At 51.7% G+C, this 6082-nt stretch overlaps 1 protein-coding gene across 2 annotated transcripts in view; it reads left to right on the top strand.

The window, feature by feature from the left end:
* The window catches only part of puf60a (poly-U binding splicing factor a), a 6801-nt gene extending 6751 nt beyond the window's left edge, over positions 1-50 (top strand). For both annotated transcript variants that reach the window (XM_079243592.1, XM_079243591.1), the window contains exon 11: positions 1-50. This exon is cut by the window's left edge and continues 487 nt beyond it. The gene's annotated coding sequence lies outside the window, so the exon portion shown is untranslated.
* Positions 51-6082: the final 6032 nt, after the last annotated feature.

Genomic DNA, 6082 nt, shown 5'->3' with positions numbered 1-6082 from the left:
GGCCACCAATTCCGTTACCATGGTTACCTGCCTGGTCTGCGTTCACTTCCTGTTACCATGTCACATGACTTTCTGCTGACATCATCACTGCAACCACCAGCAGTGGTCTGAAAGTCCTCGTTCTGGTCCTGGTCCTCGTTCTGGTCCTGGTACTCGTTCTGGTCCTGGTACTCGTTCTGGTCCTGGTACTCGTTCTGGTCCTGGTACTCGTTCTGGTCGTCGTTCTGGTCCTGGTCGTCGTTCTGGTCCTGGTCGTCGTTCTGGTCCTGGTCGTCGTTCTGGTCCTGGTCGTCGTTCTGGTCCTGGTCGTCGTTCTGGTCCTGGTCCTGGTCCTGGTCCTCGTCCTGGTCCCCGTCCTGGTCCTGGTCCCCGTCCTGGTCCTGGTCCCCGTCCTGGTCCCCGTCCTGGTCCCGGTCCTCGTCCTGGTGCTGGTTTTGGTGCTGGTGCTGGTCCTCGTCCTGGTCCTGGTCCTAGTCCTGGTGCTGGTCCTGGTCCTGGTCCTCGTCCTGGTGCTGGTTTTGGTGCTGGTGCTGGTCCTCGTCCTGGTGCTGGTCCTGGTCCTGGTCATAGTCCTGGTTTTGGTGCTGGTCCTGGTCCTGGTCATAGTCCTGGTTTTGGTGCTGGCCCTGGTCGTGGTCCTGGTGCTGGTCGTGGTCCTGGTGCTGGTCGTGGTCCTGGTGCTGGTCGTGGTCCTGGTGCTGGTCGTGGTCCTGGTGCTGGTCGTGGTGCTGGTCGTGGTGCTGGTCGTGGTGCTGGTCGTGGTGCTGGTCGTGGTCCTGGCCCTGGTTTTGGTCCTGGCCCTGGTTTTGGTCCTGGTGCTGGTTTTGGTGCTGGCCCTGGTTTTGGTGCTGGCCCTGGTTTTGGTGCTGGCCCTGGTTTTGGTGCTGGCCCTGGTTTTGGTGCTGGTGCTGGTCGTGGTCCTGGTGCTGGTCGTGGTGCTGGCCCTGGTGCTGGTCGTGGTGCTGGCCCTGGTCGTGGTGCTGGCCCTGGTCGTGGTGCTGGCCCTGGTCGTGGTGCTGGCCCTGGTCGTGGTCCTGGTGCTGGTCGTGGTCCTGGTGCTGGTCGTGGTGCTGGTCGTGGTCCTGGCCCTGGTCGTGGTCCTGGCCCTGGTCGTGGTGCTGGCCCTGGTCGTGGTGCTGGCCCTGGTCGTGGTGCTGGCCCTGGTCGTGGTGCTGGCCCTGGTGCTGGTCGTGGTCCTGGTGCTGGCCCTGGTCGTGGTGCTGGCCCTGGTCGTGGTGCTGGCCCTGGTGCTGGTCGTGGTCCTGGCGCTGGTCGTGGTCCTGGCGCTGGTCGTGGTCCTGGCCCTGGTCGTGGTGCTGGCCCTGGTCGTGGTGCTGGCCCTGGTCGTGGTGCTGGCCCTGGTCGTGGTGCTGGTGCTGGCCCTGGTCGTGGTCCTGGTGCTGGCCCTGGTCGTGGTGCTGGCCCTGGTCGTGGTGCTGGCCCTGGTGCTGGTCGTGGTCCTGGCGCTGGTCGTGGTGCTGGCCCTGGTCGTGGTGCTGGCCCTGGTCGTGGTGCTGGCCCTGGTCGTGGTGCTGGCCCTGGTCGTGGTGCTGGTGCTGGCCCTGGTCGTGGTGCTGGTGCTGGCCCTGGTCGTGGTGCTGGTGCTGGCCCTGGTCGTGGTGCTGGTGCTGGCCCTGGTCGTGGTGCTGGCCCTGGTCGTGGTGCTGGTGCTGGCGCTGGTCGTGGTCCTGGCGCTGGTCGTGGTGCTGGCCCTGGTCGTGGTCCTGGCCCTGGCCCTGGTCGTGGTGCTGGCCCTGGTGCTGGTGCTGGTCGTGGTCCTGGTGCTGGTGCTGGTGCTGGTGCTGGTCCTGGTGCATTTGGAAACACCAGGAAATGGCATGCAGGATGGAAACCTGAAACGTGGAGTGGTTCTGGGCCAGGACGCGTTTGGTCCAAATGTTCGCCATAGAATATCAGGTCCTTCCTCCAGAACGGACCGACTGTCCCTGAATGCAGCAGAAGATGGTGCACTCAGACCAGGATTGGACCCTCAGGGACCAGAATGCCGTGGACCCTCAGGGACCAGAATGCGGTGGACCCTCAGGGACCAGAATGCGGTGGACCCTCAGGGACCAGAATGCGGTGGACCCTCAGGGGCCAGAATGCCGTGGACCCTCAGGGGCCAGAATGCCGTGGACCCTCAGGGACCAGAATGCCGTGGACCCTCAGGGACCAGAATGCGGTGGACCCTCAGGGGCCAGAATGCCGTGGACCCTCAGGGGCCAGAATGCCGTGGACCCTCAGGGGCCAGAATGCCGTGGACCCTCAGGGACCAGAATGCCGTGGACCCTCAGGGGCCAGAATGCCGTGGACCCTCAGGGGGCCGGTGAGGCGTTCAGGTGCTCCTCAGGTTGTTAAAGGTCAAAATGAATCAGAATTTTGCTGCTGTTTGATTGGCTGAGTTTATAATAAAAGACTGAAACTCTGAAGATTCTTTCTGATTCACTTTTAGTTCTGCTTTTATTTCAGTCCTTTCCAGGTTGTTTATCCTGGTTTGGTTTTAGTTCTGGTTAAGTTCTAGTCTGTGCTTGTGGGCCTCTGGGTCCTGCTGTCTGTCTGCCTTTGGGAGCTTGCACTTACGGGTCTTTCCTCGGGTACGGGTCTTTCCTCGGGTACGGGTCTTTCCTCGGGTACGGGTCTTTCCTCGGGTACGGGTCTTTCCTCGGGTACGGGTCTTTCCTCGGGTACGGGTCTTTTCTCGGGTACGGGTCTTTCCTCGGGTACGGGTCTTTCCTCGGGTACGGGTCTTTTCTCGGGTACGGGTCTTTTCTCGGGTACGGGTCTTTTCTCGGGTACGGGTCTTTCCTCGGGTACGGGTCTTTCCTCGGGTACGGGTCTTTCCTCGGGTACGGGTCTTTCCTCGGGTACGGGTCTTTCCTCGGGTACGGGTCTTTCCTCGGGTACGGGTCTTTTCTCGGGTACGGGTCTTTTCTCGGGTACGGGTCTTTTCTCGGGTACGGGTCTTTCCTCGGGTACGGGTCTTTTCTCGGGTACGGGTCTTTTCTCGGGTACGGGTCTTTCCTCGGGTACGGGTCTTTCCTCGGGTACGGGTCTTTCCTCGGGTACGGGTCTTTCCTCGGGTACGGGTCTTTTCTCGGGTACGGGTCTTTCCTCGGGTACGGGTCTTTTCTCGGGTACGGGTCTTTCCTCGGGTACGGGTCTTTTCTCGGGTACGGGTCTTTCCTCGGGTACGGGTCTTTTCTCGGGTACGGGTCTTTTCTCGGGTACGGGTCTTTTCTCGGGTACGGGTCTTTCCTCGGGTACGGGTCTTCTTCCACCTCCTGTCCCCCTCTGCTGCTCTCTGGGCGGATGCCTAGTCGTCCCTGAAGGCTGATCTTTCAGGGGTTCTGGTCCCAATGGTATGCCAGTGCCTGGCCCTGGTCTAGATCTGATCTGGCTCTGGTATAGCTGTGGTCTGGTTCTGGTCTGGCTCAACCTGAGACCGGACCGGGAGTTTTCCGGGAATCTTCCAGGAGTTTTACTAGACTAGGGATGTGACTCTAACCTGACCATGATAAGTCTGGGGTAAGACCAGAACCTGTGGATGAGTGAGGCTTCAGAAGTTTTGCACTAACTCAGAATGGACTAATGTTCAGGTAAATGCTTGAAAGCTTGGTTGGTGAGGTGTACCCTGTGGACTATGCAGACCAGATCTGTTACTGGAAGCGGTTTTAGGCTTGACAGTAGGTTGTAGAGGACTGATATGGGCCTTTTCTGGGACAGGTTTAAACAGAGAACTCTTTCAATGATTGTTGGGTCTGGAAGAATGACAAGGCTGGACTTAAACCAGTGTTTCTCAGTTCCGGTCCTCAGCCCTCCTGCCCTGCATGTTTCATGGACAGCACTACCTGAACACACTTGAATGAAAGACAGTCTCATTAACAGGCTGCAAAGAGGAGGATCATGTCTAAAACAGGAAGGGCAAAATGAGAAACACTGGTTTAAAGGGATGCAAATAGTGCCCAACTTGCAGGTATGGAAAGAAATCCGATTTGAGAAGTCCGAAGCTGTTACTTACCTAATCTAATGAGGCCAACGTTTTGCCCACAAACAGATCTTCTATTCAATTCAATTCAGTTCAGCTTTATTTGTAAAGTGCAACTTCACAACAGTGTTGTCATTGGGGCACTTTACATACACACCATTTCAGGCCAATTCATACATGGCCTATGATAGAAACCAAATGGTTGCATTGAATCCTGACTTGGATCCAATCCCCCATCCTGAACTGCACGAGGCGACAGTGGGAAGGAAAAAAAAAGGAAAACGATTCTATATTCTATCTTCTTGTGCCATTCCAGAAAATCCGAGTCAGCGAAGGAGGACTTGAACTGCTAGTTGGAAGCCACCAGACTTAAAAGGGAAAAATCACGTAGACTGAAGTGTGTGTGTGTGTGTGTGTGTGTGTGTGTGTGTGTGTGTGTGTGTGTGTGTGTGTGTGTGTGTGTGTGTGTGTGTGTGTGTGGTCTACCTGTACCTCGGCTAACACAGCCTCAAATGGTGTGGATGAATAGGGGGTGTGGCCGCCTGGGAAGGGGTTGTGATTGCAGTCCACGTACCCATTCCTTTTGAAATATTTTATTTTCATTTTCAAATTTTAATTTTACAAATGAAAAAATAGCCCAATGGGTCAAAACAATTGCAACAAAAAATATTGCCCCCCTCCCTCCCTCCCTCCCTCCCTCCCATGCTCACTCAAAAAAAAAAAAAAAAAATTGCTCCTGTTATAATTGCATATTGTTCAAAGGAACAAAATATATATGTATATATATATACCACGATAAAGCCGATTAAAGTGCGATTGCACCTACATAGTCTAAGTAAGCTTGCCAAATTTTAACAAAAGTTTTATATGATTGTCTTAGGCTGTATGTAATCTTTTCTAAAGGAACACAACTGTTCATTTCTGCGTACCATTTGGTAAGAAGAAGGGGGGAATCAGACTTCCATGTAACAGCAATAATCTTTCTAGCCACTGCCAGGGCAATTTCTAGGAATTTTGTTTGGTATTTGTTTAATGGTTCATTAATTTTTATAAAATTTCCGATTAGAAAAATTTCAGGATCCAAGGGTATAGAGATCTTTATAATTTTGGATAAAGTGTCACACAAGTTCAGCCAAAAATCTCTGAGTTTTACACATGACCAAGTACAATGTACAAATGAGCCAACTTCTATTGAACATCGAAAACATACATCAGAGAGTTCTGGCTTAGATCTATGGATTTTTTCTGGAGTCAGATACAACTGATGTAGAAAATTATAATGGATAAGTCTGTATCGTGAGTTTATAGTGGCAGATATGCTGTCCTTACACAAATCAGACCAAAGGGTGTCGTCAATTGTGATATTTAAGTCTGATTCCCACCTCTCTTTGGATTTATAGATTTTTGGTTTAGGACATTCTTTTATCAAAACAGAGTACACTTTGGAAACAAATTTACATGGGTCACCATTATGCAATAATTTTTCAAGATCCGTTAGAATAGGTAAAACAAAGTTCTTGCCCAGTTTGCTACTTAAAAATGATCGTAACTGAAGGTAACAAAAAAAGGTTTTGTTTGGCAAACTGAATTTTCCTTTCAGTTGTTCAAAAGTCATCAAAGATCCTTTCTCAAAGCAGTCCTCCAGTTTATGAATTCCATGTTGATTCCAAGTTTCCAGAATCTTATTGTTTAGAGTCAATGGGATGAGATGGTTTTGCTTTAAAGGAGACTTCGATGACAGTTCGATTTTTTGTCCAATGCTTTTATGTATTTCATACCATAACTTACTGAGGTGAAATAGAATTGGATTACCTGTTAGTTTAGACAATATTTTTGAGTTGTACTTGTATATAAAATCTTTATAACCATTATCTCTCAAGGAATGAAAAGCGATGCATATCCAGGATGGAACTGTGTCACCCTCAAACATGGAAAAAATAAATCGCATTTAAGCTGCAAAATAATAATTTTTGAAATGAGGCAGCTGGAGCCCTCCTGACTTATAATCCCATGATAACATTTCTAAAGACCTCCTGGCCACTTTACCATTCCAAATGAATTTCCTTACAGTTTTATTTAGAGATTTAAAAAAATCTT

This window comes from Telmatherina bonti (assembly GCF_933228915.1).
Source record: "Telmatherina bonti genome assembly, chromosome: 7".
NCBI classification, from domain to species: domain Eukaryota; kingdom Metazoa; phylum Chordata; class Actinopteri; order Atheriniformes; family Telmatherinidae; genus Telmatherina; species Telmatherina bonti.
The sequence above is the reverse complement of the archived record's forward strand: the minus strand, read 5'-3'. Positions and strand labels throughout refer to the sequence as shown.